A 20,852-nucleotide genomic window follows, 5' to 3' on the forward strand; every position below is an offset into this window, starting at 1 on the left:
CTAAACCTATGCCCTCTAGTTTTAGACTCCCCCACCCCAGGAAAAAAAACTTTGTCTATTTACCCTATCCATGCCCCTCATAATTTTGTAAACCTCAATACGGACACCCCTCAGCCTCCAACGCTCAGCCCCAACCTGTTCAGCCTCTCGCTGTGGCTCAAATCCTCCAACCCCGGCAACATCCTTGTAAATCTTTTCTGAACTCTTTCAAGTGTCTATATATATTTGGTTTATATATATATATATATATATACACACACACACACACACACACACACACATATATATATATATACATATACATACACACACAGTACATATATATACATACTCACATACATACACACAATCAGTTCTGAAAAGCCATACCAGACTCGTTATGCTACTTCTGTACCTCCACAGATGCTGCCAGACCTCCAGCTTCTCCAGCATTCTGTATTTGTGTCGGATTCCTAACACCTGCAGCATTTTGCTTTCATTCGTGTGTCTGATTCAATGCCATTTCGCTTCTCGGGCTTGCCAGTGCGTTTGTGTGTGCGTGTATATATACATACATATGGTTATGTACGGCTGTGTCTGTATTCTTGGTTATGCCGGTGACGAGCGGTGTCCCGCAGGGTTCAGTGTTGGGGCCACAGCTATTCGCATTATATATTAATGATTTGGATGAGGGGACTGGGGGCATTCTAGCGAAGTTTGCCGATGATACGAAGTTAGGTGGACAGGCAGGCAGTACTGAGGAAGTGGGGAGGCTACAGAAGGATCTAGACAGGTTGGGAGAGTGGTCCAGGAAATGGCTGATGGAATTTAACGTGAGCAAGTGCGAGGTCTTCCACTTTGGCAAAAAGAATAAAAGCATAGACTACTTTCTAAATTGTGAGAAAATTAGTAAAGCCAAAGTACAAAGGGATCTGGGAGTGCTAGTCAAGGATTCTCTAAAGGTAAACGTGCAGGTTGAGTCCATGATTAAGAAAGCGAATGCAATGTTGTCTCTTATCTCAAGAGGGTTGGAATATAAAAGCAGTGATGTGCTACTGAGACTTTATAAAGCTCTGGTTAGGCCCCATTTGGAGTACTGTGTCCAGTTTTGGTCCCCACACCTCAGGAAGGACATACTGGCACTGCAGCATGTCCAGCGGAGATTCACACGGATGATCCCTGGAATGGCAGGTCTAACATATGAGGAATGGCTGAGGATCCTGGGATTGTATTCATTGGAGTTTAGAAGATTAAGGGGAGACTTAATAGAGACGTACAAGATAATACACGGCTTGGAAAGGGTGGACGCTAGGAAATTGTTTCAGTTAGGCGAGGAGACTAGGACCCGTGGACACAGCCTTAGAAGTAGAGGGGGTCAATTCAGAACAGAAATGCGGAGACATTTCTTCAGCCAGAGAGTGATGGGCCTGTGGAATTCATTGCCACAGAGTGCAGTGGAGGCCGGGATGCTAAATGTCTTCAAGGCAGAGATTGATAGATTCTTGTTGTCTCGAGGAATTAAGGGCTATGGGGAGAACGCTGGTAAGTGGAGTTGAAATGCCAATCAGCCATGATTGAATGGCGGAGTGGACTCGATGGGCCGAATGGCCTTACTTCCACTCCTATGTCTTATGGTCTTATGGTCTTATATGGCTGTGGGAGAGATTCTGGCTGTGTCCAAGTTTGGGTATGTGCCTGATGGCCAGTGCGTGTCTGTATCCTGAGTACGTATGTGCCTGAGTCTACCTGGCTGTAGGAGACAGTGAGGACTGCAGATGCTGGAGATCAGAGTTGAGAGAGTGGTGCTGGAAAAGTACAGCAGGTCAGGCAGCATCCGTGGAGGAGGAGAATCGACATTTCGGGCCGGAGCCCTTCATCCAGGTTTCCTGATCGATTTTCCTGTTCCTCGGATGCTGCTTTACCTGACAGTGCCGAGTGTGTGATTGTGCTCCTGCCCCGTGTGTGTCTGTCTGGGTCTGGGTGTATACATGTGCCTGGGTACAGTGTGTGTCCCCTGGCCATGTCCAGTTTACCATTATCATTTGCTCTGAGACAAACGAGAAGTTTTCCTCTGAAATAATCTTGGCAAGTGCGCGCCTCGGGGGGACAGATTCAAAGATGGGATATTACTTAGGGTTCTCCTCAGCAATCCTCTCTCCCGCAATTCCACCCCTCCAGCCCTGGCACACTGTCCTTACCTTATCGTTCTGGGATCTTTGAAGTTGAAGATTCATTCTTTCATTGAGAGGAGTCTTCGGGAATCATCCCCTTCCGTTTGTCTTGGGAGAAGTGATGGGTATGGGGTTGAGGCTTTATCCTGGGACTGGACAGTGTGGAGAGCAATAAAACGTTTCCCCTCCTCGATCTAATCTGCTCAGAGCCAATATTTCTCTCTCTCTGTTTATTTTCTTAAGAGGGGGGTTTTCCTGGTCTGGAGATAATAGCTTGTGGTCACATGCACAGGGTGAGTTTCATTGGATCCGCGGTGAGGATTCTCTCTCTCTCTCTCTGTGTGTGTTCAGCAGCAGTTTGAGGTCCCTGTCTTTTTGCCAATTAACCCGCAGTTCGAGCAGCTCTCTGCGGAGCGTCCTGTTTTGACCGGACAGTGGCTGAGATTCCCCAGCCAAGCGTGACTGCCCGCGACTGAGACGGACACGGCGCTTGGTCCCAAACTCAGGAGATGCTCCACATTCCAGCCTCTCGCCGGAGTTTCGGGAAGAGTTCCTGCTTATCAGACGTGCAACAGTTTGAGCCCCGCCCGCTGACAAACTGCAGCTGCACCAGCGTGAGAACAAGGCATGAACAGCCCCAAAGGTGGGGCCAAATTCAGGGATTCATTCAATCCTTTGATCCCCGAGCCGTGCTTCCTCATCGGAAAGGATCGATATACAGGCACAATTGATAAATTCAGGAAGCCACTTACTGTTGGAATCTGCGTGCTTGTCTGAAAAAGAGCGATGATGGAATGATCTTATTTTTCCTGCCGATTAAACTATAATGGGAATGCTATGTTAGGACATAGGTATAAAACTTGTCATGTCATTCTACACTTTAAAAAAACATTTAATTGCCTGTCTAAAATGCTTTGGGGTGTACTGAGGGAATGATGTGGAAATGCCGGTCTTAGACTGGGATTGACAAACTTAAAAATCACACACCAGGTTATGCCCAACAGGTTTATTCGGAAGCATTAGCTTTCAAAGCGCTGTTCCTTCATCAAGTGGGTGTGGAGCAGGATCATAAGACAGAATTTATAGCAAAAGATCACAGTGTCATGCATGCAACTGATACGATACGTCTTATGTATATATCAATCTACAAAGTAGGATGTATGGGAAAATAAAACCGTGTAGGTACTGGCAATCAGAAATGCTGGAAATACTCAAGATGCCTAACAACATCTGGGAGAAACAGCTAACATTTTGAGCAGCTGACCTTTCAACCAGTTAAATAGATAAGGTTTGTACAATGTACAATATAGTGGATACAGACACATGCACATAATGAGAATATGTAAGTATATGTACATGTGTTCTCATTGAACACTTTAGAATCATTATTATCAATCCTGCAACTTTCGGAGCATTATTTCTAAAAGCATGCACTCTGGAAGTTGCCTCCCACTTTGAGATTTTTAAAATCTATTCATCAATTGCATAATGCATCAATTGATTGTAAAGTACTTTGTGATCTCTCATCGATGTGATAAGGTGGTTCAGAAATGACAACTATTTTTCTTTGCCAGACACTGTAAAGTTCAAACTCGTGTACACAATAACCTTTTATTTTCTACGTGTTTTTGTCTCCTTTTATTGTGACAATTTAGCCTTGTTAAGAGTCTTTAAATAATTTCTCCACAGGAAATAATTTTAAAGAACTTACAGATGTACAGCACAGACACAGATCCTTTGGTCCAACCTGTCCATGCTAACCAGATTTCTTAAATTAATCTAGTATCATTTGTGAGCATTTGGTCAAATCCCTCTAAACACCTATGCCCTCTAGTTTTGCTTTCCCCACCTTGAGGAAAAGACCTTTGTCTATTTACCTATCCCTGCCCCTTATGATTTTGTAAACCTTCGTGAGGTCATGCCTCAGCCTCTGATGCTCCAGGGAAAACAGCTCCAGCCTATTCAGCCTCTCCCTATAGCTCAAGCCTTCTAAACTTGGCAACATCCTTGTAAATCTCTTCTGAATCTTTTCAAGTTACCCAACAACTTGCGCATCAATTATTATTGCATTTTAATTTTATTATTATTCTTACACTCTGACTCACTTGTATTTTTTTCAGTCTTATATGAATGTCCTCCTCTCCTCTTCATTCATCTGATTCGCTCTATTGAGCATCATTTTGACCTATATAGAGTCATAATGTCATAGAGATGTACAGTACAGAAACAGACCCTTCGGTCGAACTCGTCCTTGCCGATCAGATATCCTAAATTAATCTAATCCCATCTGCAAGCACTTGGCCAATATCTCTCTGACCCCCTCTTATTCATATACCCATCCAGATGCCATTTAAATGTTGTAATTGTACCAGCCTCCACCACTTCCTCTGGCAGCTCATTCCATACACGCACCACCCTCTGTGTGAAAAAGTTGCCACTTAGGTCTCTTTTAAATCATTCTCTACTCACCTTAAACCTATGGCCTCCAGTTCTACATTCCCCCACCCCAGGGAAAAGACCTTGTCTATTTACCCTATCCTTGCCCTCATGATTTTATAAACCTCTGTAATGTCATTCATCAATTTCCTTCAAATCATGTTGTTTTTCAAATTTTTTCAGTTCCTACACATCTGACATAGATCTAAGTAACAGTTGCTTTTGATAGTTCTTCCTTGTTCAGTAGCATTGATAGCTTTAATGTCTCCTCTGGCCTCAGTTAGAATTTCCAGTCTTGCTTCTTGAATGCAACCTGCTTTAGAAACTTAGTATCTCTGTAGTTCCAAATATTCCTTGGCCAAGTCTCAAATCTCAGTGAAGCAACAAACCTCTTCCAGACAGAGAAAGACAACCCAAGTCAGCTGCCAGCCCTGGAAAAGATTTTTCCACCATTTGTCTTCAACTAATATCAGCTGAAAGGTATTTCTTACTTCCATGCTTTAATATCTCTCTGTTACAAAACATAATGCAATTACAGTTGACACTTAGAGATTAGCCACCTGCCAGGGAGTGCGAACAGTTTAAATTGCAGCTAAAAAGGGTAAAAGGATTGATTGAGAAGGGGAAAGCAGAGTATATAAATAAGTTTGTGGGGAACATACAAGTTGATCATAAAAGTTTCTGTCAGTGTGTGAAAAGAAAAGGATTAGTGAAGACAAATGTGGGTCTCATACAGTTAGAAATAGGGGAGATTATAATGAGGAACAAACAGGACAATTAAATACATGTTTCGTTTCTGTCTTCACAATAAAGGATACAAATAACACCCCAAAAATGTTGGGAACAATAGGAACAAGTGAGATAGAGCAGGTGAAGGAAAATCAGTTTTTGTAGGGAAATAATGTTGGGGAGATTGATGGGACTAAAGGCTGATGAACTTACGAGGTCCTGGTAATCTACATCCTATAGCACTTAAGAAAAGATCTTAGAAGTAACGGATGCATTGGTAGTTATCTTCCAAGATTCTATAGGCTCTGAAGCAATTCCTCTGGTTTGGAGGATAATTCATGTAACCCCTCCTATTTTGAAAAGGAGGTTAGAGAAAAAAAAGGAATTATAGACCAATTAGCCTGGCATCAGTAGTAGGGAAAACGTGAAAGTCCATTATAAAAGATTTAATAGCAGAGCAATTAGAAAACTGTAACAGGTTTGGACAGAGTTGGTATGGATTTATGAAAGGATTTGTGCTTGACAAATCTACTGGAATTCTTTAAGACTGGTTCTCATAGTGTTGATAAGAAGAAGCCAGATGTGGTTTACTTGGACTTCCAGAAGGTTTTTGATAAGGTCCCATATAGGAGCTAACATGTAAAATGAAGGCACATGGGATTAGATGTAGTGTATTGAGAGGGATGGAAAACTGGCTGATACCAAAAGTAGGAAGAAACAGGTCATTTTCTGAGTGGCAGCCAGTAACTTGTGGGATTAGAGCTTGGACCCCAGCTATTCACAATATACATCAATGATTTAGATGAGGAAACTAAATACAATATCTTCAAATTTTCAGATGACACAAGACTGGGTTGGAGACCGAATTGTGAGCAGGTGCAGAGAAGCTTCAATGTGATTTGGATAAGTTGAGTGAGTGTGCAAACACATGGCAGATGCAGTATAATGTGAATGTATATGACAGGTAGTACTTTGGTAGTAAAAACGGGAAGGCAGATTATTATCTGAATGGCAATAGATTGGGAAAGGGGGAGGTTTAATGAAATCTTTCAACACCAGTTGCTAAAGGTGAGCTTGCAATGCAGTAGGCAGAGAAAAAGGCAAATAGGATATTGGCTTTCATAATGAGAGGATTTAAGAGGAGGAGCAGGGTTTCTTGCTGCAAGTGTACAGGGCCTTAGTGAGACTCCAGGGCCTGGAGTGTTGTGTGCATTTTTGGTCTCCTTATCTGAAGATGTTTTGACAATGGAGAGAGTGCAACAAAGGTTTACCAGGCTGATTCCTGTAATGGCAGGACTAATGCATAAATACAGACAGATAGGACTACGTCCATTGGGAGAATAAGGGAGGATCTCATAGAAACCTATAAAAGTCTAACAGAATGAGACAGGATAAACGCAGGAAGAATGTTCCTGGTGATCGGGGGGTGGGTGGGGTGGAGGAGGGGGGGGGTGGGAGGGGGGTGTCCAGAACCAGAGGTCACAGTCTAAGGATATGGAGTAGGCAATTTAGGAGTGTGATGAGGCGAAATCTTTTCATCCAAAGAATGGTCACCCTGTGGAATGAGTTTTCATATTATTAAGCTTTTACTTTAAATCCAATGCTCATTTAGCTGAACCAATATTATAAAAAACTCACTTCAAATGAATCAACCCACACATCACCGAACCTTGTTTTGTGACAGCACCCAATATTCAGGACCCAATTTTAGTCAAAATTTAAAAGGTTTTGAAAGAGTTAAAATAATGCTCGAGGGCTCCAGAACATTAATCATTTCTGTGTATGACTGCAGCCCATAGAATATTCCCATTTTGCAGATTAATCTGTAATTAATAGAAAACTGTAATCAAAAATTACTACATACCATGAATCTATGGCTTAGCATGATTTGAAAAGAGACCATTCACTGAAGTTACTGGGTGGTGCAATGAAATTGAGTCTGACGGAACTGAAATATTTTCAAAATAAACTGGAGGAATGAAAGCTTCCAATGTCTATTGGCAGTAAGTCCTGAAGTGAGTTAGTGTTGGAAAGTCACAACTAACTCCCATTGGTGAGAAGTACACAATATAAACTTTTGCTATTACAAACAGAGACCTGCATTTAAACAATATTTTTCAAATTCAGTGGACATTTCAAAGCTCTCAACGATTTAAAAAAAAATTGTAGTCACTATTGTAGGAAACACAACAGAAAATTTGCACAGAACAAACTCTCATACATAGCAATGTGATAATGGCCAGCTAATCTGTTTCGTGACATTGAGGAACAAATATTTCAAAGGAAATCAAAGAGATAGCTTGTGCTCTTCTTTGAAATAGAACCATAGGTTCTTTACATTCACCCCAGCAGGCAGATGGGGCAACAATTCAACATCGCCTCCCAAAGATGGCACATCCAATGGTGCAGCAGTCCATCAGTACTGCGTTGGAATGTCAGCCTTGACACTTGTGCTCAAGCCTTGGAAAACATCTGACTATTTCACTCAGTGATCCTACAGGATAGCTGCTTTAGGAAATAATGGCATCATCAAGAATATGGACTGCTTTTTTTTTAGATGAGGCAGATACATGGGACTTGAGAACGGCTTTACTCTACATTTGCTTTTGTTTTCCTGATGTGTGAATGCTGACCACTTAAAATAGGTTTGAATAGAAAAATAGACAAAAGGTAGATGAGTTTCAACTTCTGGTATTGCTCAGTACTGACATTTTTTCACAACAGCAATCAGGCAGTACAGACTTTCAAAAATCAAGATGGCTCAGTCTTTTTTTTAAATTTAACTGTTTCTATAAATGATGATCTTTATTTATTAATAAATAAATTCCAAAAGGACCAGGATTATTCTAGAATGAGTTAAGTCTCCATCTACATTTTCTGGAGTATATTGATGATTTCTGCTTTCAGTATGCCTTTCGATGACAAGTAATCAGGATCACACTTTTATACTGCTAAGGGAAAGATAACAATTTAAGTTATGATTAGTCAAAAAAAACACAAGTTAAAATACAGTTTTTTTTTGGTAGCTGATTATCTAATAAAACAGAAATGATTGAAAAGTTCTTATATAGATATTTCTAAATTTCATTTCCGATTTACCATATATACCTTCTGTCTGAGTTTACCTACCCTATTGCTTCATCTTGATTTTGAGTCTTCTTTCTTTCACACTATTATACTCTAGTCATCTAGCCAACTTTATACCACCATCTAACAATTCAAAAACAGTTCTGAATGCAAGTTGAAATCATGTACTTGCAGTAAAGATGCAGTGAGACTCAGGATTGTCTTAATGTATGCTGCAGTTTGCGCAGTACTTCATCACTTACATAGTGAAGGATTACAATACTTATTCCCCCATCTCCTCCAGTTCACAGAGGCGTTCTTCTTCTTCCTCATCTCTCTCTAGTTCAGGCTAACTCTCTTCTTTCCTCCTTCTCATATAGCTAATAAAAACATTGGAATTGGCAGCAGAAGTAGGCCATTCAGCCCTTCAGGCCTGCTCCGACATTCATTAAGATCATGGCTGATCTTTGTATGTTCCAAATTTAATGTTCCTAAATAAGTTTAGATTCCTTTGCTTAACAATAATCTAACTCTACCTTAAATAGATTTCGACACAGAGATCTATTTGCTCATCTACCCCACTTATTCACTTATTTTCATATGTCCCCAAACTGAAAATTTAAGCTATCTCACCACCATTTCTTACTGTTGTCTCTAGCCTGCAGCACACTGAGGTGACAATTCCTGATGGACTAAAAGGCAATAGTGCACGAATCTTAGCTGAAAACAGCAATTAGGGACAGAGTTGCAGTAACACTTCCTTTTTTATACAAATGAACAAATGTGAACATTGGTTGTGAAATGAAGGTGGCTGGCAAGTCTGCCTTCAGTAAAGCTTCAGAACTCAGACACAGCAGTCTCCTAGGCGGCTCAAGCTTGCCTCACCATTCAGTGAGGTCATGTCCAATTTGACTTGATACTAACTAAACTATCCTTTGTTTCTCATGACATTTGGCTCTCAAATAATTCAAGGTTCTATTTACAGCAGCCTTGAATATATTCAAAGAATTCGTCTAACTCCACTACTCTCCAAGGTAGAGAATTCCAAAATTTTAAAATCTTCAGTGAGAATACATTTCTCCCAATTCATATCTTAAACAGATGACCTCGTACTCTGAAACTATGTTTCCTGGCTATAAATTCTCTCACAGGTGGAAACATCCTGTCTGAAATTCATCCGTCATGTGTCTTTAGACTTTTATATGTTTCAATAAGATCACATCTCATTCTTCAAAACTCCAATGAGTTTAGGTCCAATCTCATCAACCTTTTGTCATAAGACAATTCCCCTTTCTCTGAAGAGCTTGCAATGCAAGAATATCCCTCCATAAGTAAAGAATATTTCTTGTACTTTTATGCTAACATTTTGTATTTTAAATGTGTAATGGCATTAATGGAAAGAGTACACAGAAAATCGTGAGTCATCACAAGTGTGAAATATGAACAATTACAACATTTAAAAGGCATCTGGATGGGCATGTGAATAGGAAGGGTTGAGAGTGATATGGGCCAATTGCCTGCAAATGGGACTAGATTAGGTTAGGATATCTGGTCAGCATGGACGAGTTGGACTGAAGGGTCTGTTTCTGTGCTGTACACCTCTATGTCCTAATGACTCTAAACACTAGGAAGATTAATGCCTACTGTGATCTCTTACGCATGGCAACATTGGATTGTTAATTGCTAATTAGTAAACTTAAACCATACCTACTTTACATCCAAACACGTGTATTCCTTCATAACTCAGATGGACAAGACAAATGAGTTTTTCGGAAATAACGGGTTGAAAATACAGGGCAAAAAGGATTGCAGTCTGTGGATCAAGAGTCCACAGGGGTGGAATTAGGTGACTTTCTCCCAGCTCTCTTGGCGTTAGGTGATGATTTCATGTTGGTGTTGACTGCAACAATTTGCAATTCAAGTAGATAGTCAGTTGGGTCTGTGTCTTAGCTTGAGTTAGAAGTTTTCTCTCTTTGCAGAGTCTTTGAGCACTAAATCTCTTTTCCATTCACACAGGGAGAGAGAAGTATCTGGCTTGCTTGCAAGCTTTTGGGTGTCATTCACATTTGATTTCTCACCTATCCTTATGATACATTCATCTTTTCATCTGAATCACGCTGTAATTTGAATTCTATGTGGATGAGCCCCAGTACTTATCACTGGGTACAGTTTGCCAACTTGACAATGACCCATTAATCCTGATTCGTTTCTTTACTGTTAGTTATCCACTTCTCCATCTTTTTGGTTACCCCCTGACACTATAAGACTGAATTAGTTTCATGTACAGTGTAGCAGTCAACAAATAAACTGGAGTCCTACTTGAAATATGGAGGAGCTCAGAAAGCATATCTGAGAAATCTGTTCATAGGAGATTAAAATGAGAGTGACTCTTTTATAATCATTTGCACATAAGACTATTCTTCCTTTTCACTCAGGATCTTACTTACTGATTGGTTTCATGCAATATTTGTCAATTCACTTTGGTAAATCAAGGCAGAATCTTGTGGCGCCTAAACAAAATGGTGCAAAACCTGGAAGGATTGCATAAGAGATCGGGATAGGCCTTTTTCAATGCTGGGAGCAACTCATTGCATATACAAGCAGTGTTCTGGGTATCAAGATGAGATTTTCACTAGGCAGCAGTGAGATACCTTTTAACGGGGATTATTCCTTGCTGTTGGTCTCATTAATTGCAAATCTCACGTTATTAATATGCAGCTTCCTATTCTAACACCCGCTGCAAGGAAACTCGATGTTGATAATTCCCGACAAGAAATTCAGAAAGGCTGCCTGCTGACTTCAGCTTGTCGCTTGTTTCTCCAGGCTACTCTCCCCAACGCATGGTAACATCGTTTCAGGGCACACTCCAAATCACCAGCCAAATGCAATCCACCCCCATGGATGTCGGCATCTGACATTTGCCAGCTTCCCGGGACCCTCATGGCATCTTTGTGATCCGCATACAGGACACTTTCAAACTATGCTTCAGGCCACAGTGGCAACTAACTGCTGCAAGGGTATTTTGCCCACAGAGACAGATGTGCAGCTCATTCATTGGACCAGGCTGCATCTCAGGGGTGGTTACTTGCTCTCCTGGTGCACACTCACCTTGGGGGTACCTGTATGCTCATACATACCTGCCGCTTACCACCTTTCCCCATTAGTGAGATCTGCCAGCCTCACATTGCTTCCATCATTCCTTGCTGTTTAGTACAGATCCAAAGCCAGAATGCTAGTCATAATCGACAACAGTTCTCAGTTAACTGAAACAGCCTTCAGTGAAGGGGTCCCAGAACAGTAAGTCAAAGGCAAATTCCAATATCAGCCCAGATGCTTGGTAATGCTTCCACTCCTCAGATGGAGTGAGGAGTTGAATATTAAGCAGAACACCACCAGTCTTGGCCCAATTATGGGCTGTTTTCTCCTGGAAAGATGAAAGGGAGTGATTGAGGGAGATAAACATGGTTTGCACAGCTGTTGGTACTGGTACAAAGGGGGTCAAATTGGTGAGTGAGCAAGGGAGTGAGTGAGTAAGTGAGTCTGTGAACGAGTGAGTGAGTAAGTGACTGTGAGAGTGAGGGAGTGAGTGAAGAGTGAATGCTTCAGAGGGCTTGCAGGGTCAGTGGTGTCGAGGTGGGTGACAGTGAATGGGAGAAGATGTTGCAGGCAGTAGTGAGAGTGGTAGAGCAGGAATCCTGGTGGGAGGTGTGTGCAGTAGCAGAGGCACAGTGAATGTGGGGAGCAAAGAGAAGACAACGGCTCTTACTTTCATGGAACAAAGAAGTTCATTGACCTGCTGTGCATTACTCCACACACATCCGGGACCATCCTGACCCAGGCAGCCACATTCACCCAGGGCTAATCAAGTCTGACATTGTGGCCCCCCTCTGCCAGTCTTGGGAGAGGAGGATAGCCCTCCTCTGCATCACCCTGCCTACCAGAAACCCAGGGACTATCCACAAAAGTGAGGCACCAATTTCCCCTTCTCCACCATATTTGTGACAAATGAGAATCACCATGCAGGGCAGCTCCAGGCTGACAGAGCTCGTTCTGCTATACAAGACTTTTTGAAGGGAGCGCACATGCCAGAGATGACAGCCCAGTCCAGGGTTTCCCAGCGGTGGTGTTGTTCTGGGTACGGTGAGGGGTTGAATCGGGCTTGCCTTGGACAAAAACATCTCTATAGTGAAGGGGCAGTCAATAAGGCACTTTTGGGATGATACAGTGAGAAATTTCACTGGGCCTCACACAGAGAGAGCCTCCATGAGACTTGACAAAATTAACATAAGGCACAACTTGTTTGTCTACTGAATATTGCATCAACTCCAGCACTTTGAGAACTATTTCAATCTATCAAATCACTTGCTCCAGTGCCAGTAAATTCCAAATGAATCTCCCGGACATCCTTGTTAAGGCTCAAAGGCTGAAGCTTTGGTGTATAATTCTGAATTTAAGCCAAGATAATTGATTTTTTAGCTGTCTTAAATAAACGCATTTAAGCCTCTTTGCCACTTTAAAGACATCTGTTTAATTTTGTTGAAAAATAAACTATTATTTGAATAGCAAACACAGTTATTCATGTCACTAATATACATCGTTATTTAGGCTTCTTGAATAGCTCCTACTTGTTCCCAATTTGAAGAAACTCAACAACTGGTTAAAAAACTTCTGTTGGTTGAAATGCCTAAATTATTTTAGAAAAAAGGGATTTGGAATTAGAGAACGGTTTTCACTCAAGTGTTTAATTTTTGTTGCAGATGTTACCATGTTTGATCTGAGGGCTAGTGTAGGATACAATGGTAACCTGGGAAACTCTAAATCCAGACTATGCCTTTTCATTACCAGCAATGACCTGCCTCTGAAGCATGATCAATTGCAGAGAGAGAAAGTCAATTGAGATAAACTCTGAGATTTAATAGTTTTAGATTCTCCATGCAATGGAATTGACAAAAAAGGAGATTAATTAAAACCAATTGTTCAGCAATGATCATTGACAAATCAACAGTTGGGTAACTCAATGGAAAATTGACAACCTCATCTGTGTGCCTATGCCATGAACTGACTTTAAATAGAAATGCACAGCCCTTGCTTTATGCCTTCAATAGTTTTAGTTTGTCGGTTTGTTTCTTCATTGTGGTTATCTTTGTACAAATTGAATAATTAAAAGTTGGTTTTCTCACATTACTCACATCTTGAATTTATTTTGCAGACAAGCTCTAATATTTACTTTATTTTGTTGAATTGACCAGAATGTTCAGTTCGCTTACATTGACAGTAATCCTATTCTGCAAACAGACCACTATCTCAGAGCCACACTGCAGGACTGTGCTATCATGGAAAACTGCAAATTGGGAGCTTCATAATTAATCAGTGACTATAACTAAGCACTCTCACTCTTCCCCACACTGACCAGTATCAATAGTTGTTCAATGTCAAAAAATGTTTTAAGGACACATTCATGAACTTAACTCCTTAAGATATGGTTTCATATCATGTAATTGTTTAAACTCGCTAGACAAAGTTTTCAGGATTGCAACTGGGGAGTTCAGTTCTTTCATCTGATTCTGTTTGCAAACCTCTCCATATTTACACAATAATGTTTATTTCATTGCCCTGGCCAGAAGTTTCTGATTTCCTTTTATTTCTCAAATGATATTTTTTAAAATTAAAATAAATGCTCACCTTGAATGCTTCACCAGAGTCAGGAATTTGACAAGCTTAAGCTGGCTTGAAAACATTAATCCAGTCACTTCAGGATCTCTATTTGTCTAAAAAAAAGCCCACTTGGCAGTCTTAGAATTCAATTCAAGGAAAACTTTCTAAAGAGACTTTAGTTAAAGAAACTTCAGTTTTATGTCTAAACTTGCATACATCAGTTTGAAATTGAACAGGACAAGTATTCATCTTTTAAAGCGTAAGCTGAGACTTATAGCTCCCTGGGATGTGCAGCACTGACAGGTATGTGTGAACTGACTGGGAGACAGTAAGGACAGCAAATGCTGGAAGCCAGAGTCAAAAGATATGGAGATGAAAAAGCACAGCAGGTCAGACAGCATCCGAGGAGCAGATAAATCAATGTTTCGAGCCAAAACCCTTGATCAGGACTGAATGAGAGCTGACATTTGGTCTCAATAGCATCTTGTAAATGAAGTTCAAATCTCCCAACAATGGTCAAGCATAATACGTTGTCCCCATCTCCCAAGAAAGAAAGGTTTGCCAAGACAATACAAGGATGTGAGCATAAGAGGTATAGTTAGTAAGTTTGTGGATGACACCAAAATTGGAGGTACAGTGGACAGCGAAGAGGGTTATCTCAGATTACAACAGGATCTTGACCAGATGGGCCAATGGGCTGAGAAATGGAAGATGGAGTTTAATTTAGATAAATGTAAGATGCTGTATTTTGAGAAAGTAAATCTTAGCAGGACTTATACAATTAATGCTAAGGTCGTAAAGAGTGTTACTGAACAAAGAGACCTTGGAGTGCAGGTTCATAGCTCCTTGAAAGTAGAGTCACAGGTAGATAGGATAGTGAAAAAGGTGTTTGGTATGCTTTCCATTATTGGTCAGAGTATTGAGTACAGGAGTTGGGAGGTCATGTTGCAGCTGTACAGGACATTGGTTAGGCCACTGTTGAAATATTATGTGCAATTCTGGTCTCCTTTCTATTGGAAAGATGTTGTGAAACTTGAAAGCATTCAGAAAAGATTTACAAGGATGTTGCCAGGGTTGGAGGATTTGAGCTATAGGGAGAAGTTGAACAGGCTGGGGCTGTGTTCCCTGGAGCATCGGAGGGTGAGGGGTGACCTTATAGAGGTTTATAAAATCATGAGGGACATGGATAGGGTAAATAGACAAGGTCTTTTTCCTAGAGTAGGGGAATCCAGAACTGGAGGGCATAGGTTTAGGGTGAGAGGGGAAAGATATAAAAGAAACCTAAGGGGCAACGTCTTCACACAGAGGGTGGTGTGTATATGGAGCTGCCAGAGGAAGTGGTGGAGGCTCGTCCAATTGCAACATTTATAGGGCATCTGGATGGGTATTTGAATAGGAAGGGTTTTGAGGGATATGGGCAGGGTGCTGGCAGGTGGGACGAGATTAGGTTGGGATATCTGGTTGGCATGGACAAGTTGGACTGAAGGGTCCGTTTCCATGCTGTACATCTCTATGTCTCCATGACTCTAATTGTCTAGTTGACCAAATAAACAGTGAATCTTAATTTATCAAGACAATGCAACTTCCAGATTACTCTCAGCATCATTTATTCAACTCCATGAGTAAATTGTTCCCATATATTTGGAGGAGTGCAATTGTGTACCTTAGAGCTGTTTCTTGCTGTGCAGTATTTACACTCTTAGCTTTGCTGGTATTAATACAAGGAATTTCTGTTGCCTAAAAATATACCAGGGATTTTAAATCATTCAGCATTAATGATGCTTGAAACAAAAATCAATCATTCCTGTTAAATTATGAATGGGTTTTGTGGAGCTTTTTTTGCCTTGATGTTATTTATGGGTATTGAGCCAATGACCTTGTCCATGAACAAACATCACTCTAAATTTGTGACTTGGACAAGCAACGTAAGGCTTCCATAACATAATGTATTTTATTTCATGATAAATTATTGACACGCCGCTCCATCATTTCAATTGCTTATTTTGCACACTTATTTTATTTTATTTGATAGTTAATTTTATTTTACCTTTCTAGGCAATTCGCATGTTTGGGGGAGAGGAACACACACAATGTCATATGCACTTCATGAGTAAGGACAACCTATAATTCACTAATGTAATGTATATTAGAGTTGATTATCATATAGTGGTCTCTATTATTTATTAAATGATGGCAGAATACTGGCACTGAAATCCAAATAAAGATTCTCCAAGACATTTTAAACCTTCAGGTTTACTGAACTATGAAATCACATTTTCCTTTTAGATTTAATCACATACATCAAATGGCAATTACTCACCAATAACTAGCTCACTCCTGACTTCAGGGACAGACTCCAAGCAGGCTGGCCACAGCCAGTGTACTGTGCACATATGAATATAGGGTGACTTGGCGATGGGATACCAGCCTCTGTGCAGTTATTTCAATACGGTTTGGTCAAAGCTATAAATATTTTGGAGAGGATGATAACATTTAAAAGAAAAAAAGTAGCTCATTAACACTCACCATGGTTTTCATTAGCATGATTTGGCTCCAGATCTACTACAACCTTGGTCTAAACATGGACTGACAGAGCAATGTTACAGATGTGAAGTAATAGCAGCTGCTTGAGGCTGTAGCCACAGGAGACTGAGTATGATATCAAGAACACTCATAAAACTGAAGTTGTTGAGAATCTGTGGAAAACCCTCCACCTCATAAGTGCAAAGGAATGCATTTATGATTGTTGAAGGTCAATCATCTTAGATCCAGGATACCACTGCCGGAGTTCCTTGAGGTTCTGTCTTAGGCCCAATTATCTTGAGCAACTTCATCAATGACCATAATAAATGTCAGAATTGGAGATGTTTCCCGATGATTGAATAGTATTCAGCTCCATTTGCAATTCCTAAAATAACGAAGCAGTCTGCTCTTTCCACAAGAGCCGGACAATATTTTGGCCTGGGCTGATAAATAGGAAGTGGAATGACACGTACATGCCAGGTCATGATCATCTGGAATGACAATATTTAACCACTTTCCTCAGACATTCAGTAGCATTATCATTGCTGAATACCTGATGATCACTATCCCTGTGGTGACCATTAACCCAGAAAATTACCATCCATATCATGGATTGCAGGTCAGTTCAGAGGCTGAAATATCCTGTACTGGGCAGCTCCTGACTCCCTGCCATGTTAACAAGATCAACTAAACCGCAATCAAAAGTGTACCAGAATACTCTGGAATTGACTGCACAGCTCCAACAACTCTTAAGAAGCTTAACATCGTCAAGGCAATGAAGCTGGCTGAGGTTTGTCTCCCATCCACCTTCTCAAGCATTCATTTCCTCCATCTCAGGTGTTTCTCATCTTCTAAGAATACCCTCCACAAGATGCACTGGAACAAGGCCAGGGCTTGTTCAACACTAAAGACCAGTCCTGTGTCCTATGCCAGTGAACAGGACAACTGATACATGTGATACATGCGAACCCCACCAACTGCAGCTGAACTTCGTCAACACAAATGTTTTAGTCAGAACAATCTGTGACATAACTAACAATCCTTTGGACCAGGGCAGATTAAGTTAAAAAATGGATTTATTTAAAGTAAATCATGTTTAACTAAGTTGATTGACTAATTGATGAGGTAACAGAAATGGTGGATAGTGATGCAATTTACATGGCGCAAATGATTTTTCAAAAGGCATTTGAAAATAATTACATAAAGTGCAGACTTGGCAGAAAAAATAAAACCCATAGAATGAAAGAAAAAGTGGCAGTATAAATGCAAAGTTGTCCATTTGATAGCAAACAAAGGCTAAGTCACGGAATATGTTTCACAGAGAAATGGATTTCTAGAAGCCAAAGGTAGAAAAGAGTTTCGGGAGACAGAGGGACTATGGCATTGAAACTTTTAGCTCAGTTGGTTTGTGAAACAGTGAGATGCCAACAACGTGGGTTCAATCCATACTCCTTCTCAACCTCTCTTCCCTCACCTGAGATATAGTGGCCCTCAGGTTAAATCACCATCAGTTGTTTCTTTGTCTCTGTGTCTGTCTCTCTCTCTCTCTAATGAGAGACAGCTTTATGGTCTTGTAAGACTGTGTCAACACACTGAGAGGATCATGCATGATCATGTTGTTTGATGGAGCAGGTTGAATGGCCTAATCCTATTTTCTGTTTCTGATGGTGTTTCTATTTTGCTGAAGGGAAGACAATTGGTTATGAACCACCCTAGGTGAAGACTGCACTTAATGTAAAGGTATCAGAATCATTTTTCAAAGTAAATCTCCTGCTATGTTGCGTTATTAGCCACTCTTACAGAATTATAATTGAACTCACTCTCCTGTGTGGCAATACTGTCTCACAATATATCTTAGTGATTTGGAAGAAGGAACAAGACGTAACATCTCAAAGTTTGCAGATAATACTAAGTTGGGTGGGAGGGTGAACTGTGACGAGGCTGCAGAGATCCTTCAGCATGATGTGGACAGGTTGGGTGAATCGGCAATGCAATGGCAGATGCAGTATAATTTGGATGGATGCAAGGTTATTCACTTTGGAAGCAAAAACAAGAAGGCCGATTACCAACTGAATGGTATTAGATTGGGAGGGGAATATGCAATGGGACCTGGGTGTCTTTGTGCAGCAGTCAGTGAAGGTAGGTATGCTGGTACAGCAGGTGGTAAAGAAGGCAAATAGTATGTTGGCCTTAATTGCGAGAGGTTTCTAGTGCAGGAGCAGGGATGTGTTGTTGCAGTTATACACGGCCTTGATGAGGCCATACGTAGAATATTGTGTGCAGTTTTGGTCTCCTTTTCTGAGGAAGGATGCTCTTGCTCTCAAGGGAGTGCAGCAAAGGTTTACCAGCCTGATTCTGGGGATGGTGGGACTAACTTATGAAGAGAGATTGACAAAATTAGGGTTGTGTTTACTGGAATTCAGACAAGTGAGGGAGGGATCTCATAAAGACTTATAAAATTCTAACACCAAGGGTCACAGCGTGAGGATGGGGGAGTGGATCATTTCGGACAGAGATGAGAGACATTTCTTCACCCAAAGATTGGTGTGCCTGTGCAATTCATTACCACTCGGAATAGTTGATGTTAAAACATTGAATGTATTCAAGAGGCAGCTAGATATACCACTTGAGGTTAATGGGATGAAAGATTATGGGGAGAAAGCAGGATTAGACTATTGAGTTGGAAGATCAGCCATGATCATGATGAATGGTAGAACAGACTTGAGGGGCCAAATGGCCTCCTCCTGCTCCTATCTTCTATGTTTCTATGTTTCTATGTTTAAGAGGCTGCCAGAAATGAAGACTCTCTTCATTTATCTTATAATGTTGGATGGCAGTTGGTCAGAGCAACTCAACTCAAATACTTTTAACCCCACAAATTCCCAGTTTTATTTCGAGATTCATGAGAGGATATTTCAGTAGAAAAATGCCTGATTCATGTGGCCACTGCACTCATAGGATTGAATTTTCCCATGAGGTGCTGACAAGGGATTTTTAAGGTATCTAGTCAGCCATAAGCCAGGATGAATACTCGCGTATAATCTTCTGATTCTACCTCATTAATTATTGAACTGGGCGGCTGGGGGGCAATTCTTGCAGAATTGTGCAGCCAAGAGGCAAGACCTTATGGCACTCATGCCTCTGTCGCCATATTTCTGGCCCAGCCGCACATCACTTCTATGCTGCTAGCCAGGAACCATGCCTCACCAGTATCTGAGCCTCAACAGTGGCTCTCAAGGAAGGAGAGCTCATTCCCAGTTTCGTGGGCAGGAACCTAGAGGCGTTGGTAGACATGATTGTGGTAGGAAGCCATTACTTTTCCATACAGACTGCCACAGGAGATGGTGGCCGCCAGACCAAGTGGCCTGGACACAAATTGCAGCCTGGGTGAGTGTTATATCCTGAGTGAAGGGGAACACCCAGTAATGCAGAAAGGAGATCTTGTTGCATCGACAGGTCAATGTTGGCCCAACCAGTCAGCATCCCTTTCTCACGCTGTATACAACAATATCTCTCCTCACTGGTCTGTTTCTTACGTTTGAGTTCTGATGAGTACAAGATAGAAAGCTTCACCTTTTTGTCTCCTCTTAGCAATATTTAACTCATGTGGGTCGTGTTATGCACACACACCTTGATGTCAGATCACCCAAAGATGCCAAACAGAAATTATATGGACAATGAGACATGTAACTATCAAAACAAAATGTCAAGGACAGCAAAAAGAAAACAAGGTCCATTAAAAAAAGCAATATCCACACATCCTATGCACTAAGCAGGCTGTCTGCTGAATTCACATTTGAATCTGAAACAATTAAGCAATTCCAAACTCAATTGACTCATCCAGGAAGCAGGTTTCAATTCAATCCAGGTTTTGAGACCTCATCCTAAGGAGGCCTATTGTTCATTCCACTGTGACTCTGGCTGAAACATGAGAAGGTTTGAATCTTTGTTCTGCATCAGTCTGAGGGTTTAGCAAAGGACCATACTGAAAAGGGCAAACCTTCCTCGAGCCGCAGTCATCCTTGTATGGCCTTCACCTTGAAATTGGACAGAGGTTCAGTGGTAAGTTGGTGATAAGGAGCTCTCAAAGCAACATTGGTGCAGTCAATAGTGGGAGAAGCCAGTGATGGCAGAGAATCTCACTGCCCACTTTCACCTACTTTCACAAGCTACCTACCTTTCCCTCTGCACTGAAAAAGAAACGGAAGCTGCCAGCCTGTAACTTAGCAGGAAAGCTGTGTTTAAAAAGCAATGTGACCCACAGAGGGGTTGACAGTCCCAAAGTAAACATTG

The 20,852-nt window shown here is 41.1% G+C and overlaps 1 protein-coding gene across 5 annotated transcripts in view; it reads right to left on the reverse strand.

The window, feature by feature from the left end:
- LOC132820996 (adhesion G-protein coupled receptor G2-like) overlaps positions 1–2,703 on the reverse strand; it is a 199,843-nt gene extending 197,140 nt beyond the window's left edge. For all 5 annotated transcript variants that reach the window (XM_060833455.1, XM_060833452.1, XM_060833453.1 and 2 more), the window contains exon 1: positions 2,178–2,703. The gene's annotated coding sequence lies outside the window, so the exon portion shown is untranslated. The remainder of the gene's footprint in view (positions 1–2,177) is intronic.
- Between the last annotated feature and the right edge of the window lie 18,149 nt (positions 2,704–20,852).

Source organism: Hemiscyllium ocellatum, chromosome 12 (genome assembly GCF_020745735.1).
Source record: "Hemiscyllium ocellatum isolate sHemOce1 chromosome 12, sHemOce1.pat.X.cur, whole genome shotgun sequence".
In the NCBI taxonomy this organism is placed as follows: Eukaryota; Metazoa; Chordata; class Chondrichthyes; order Orectolobiformes; family Hemiscylliidae; genus Hemiscyllium; species Hemiscyllium ocellatum.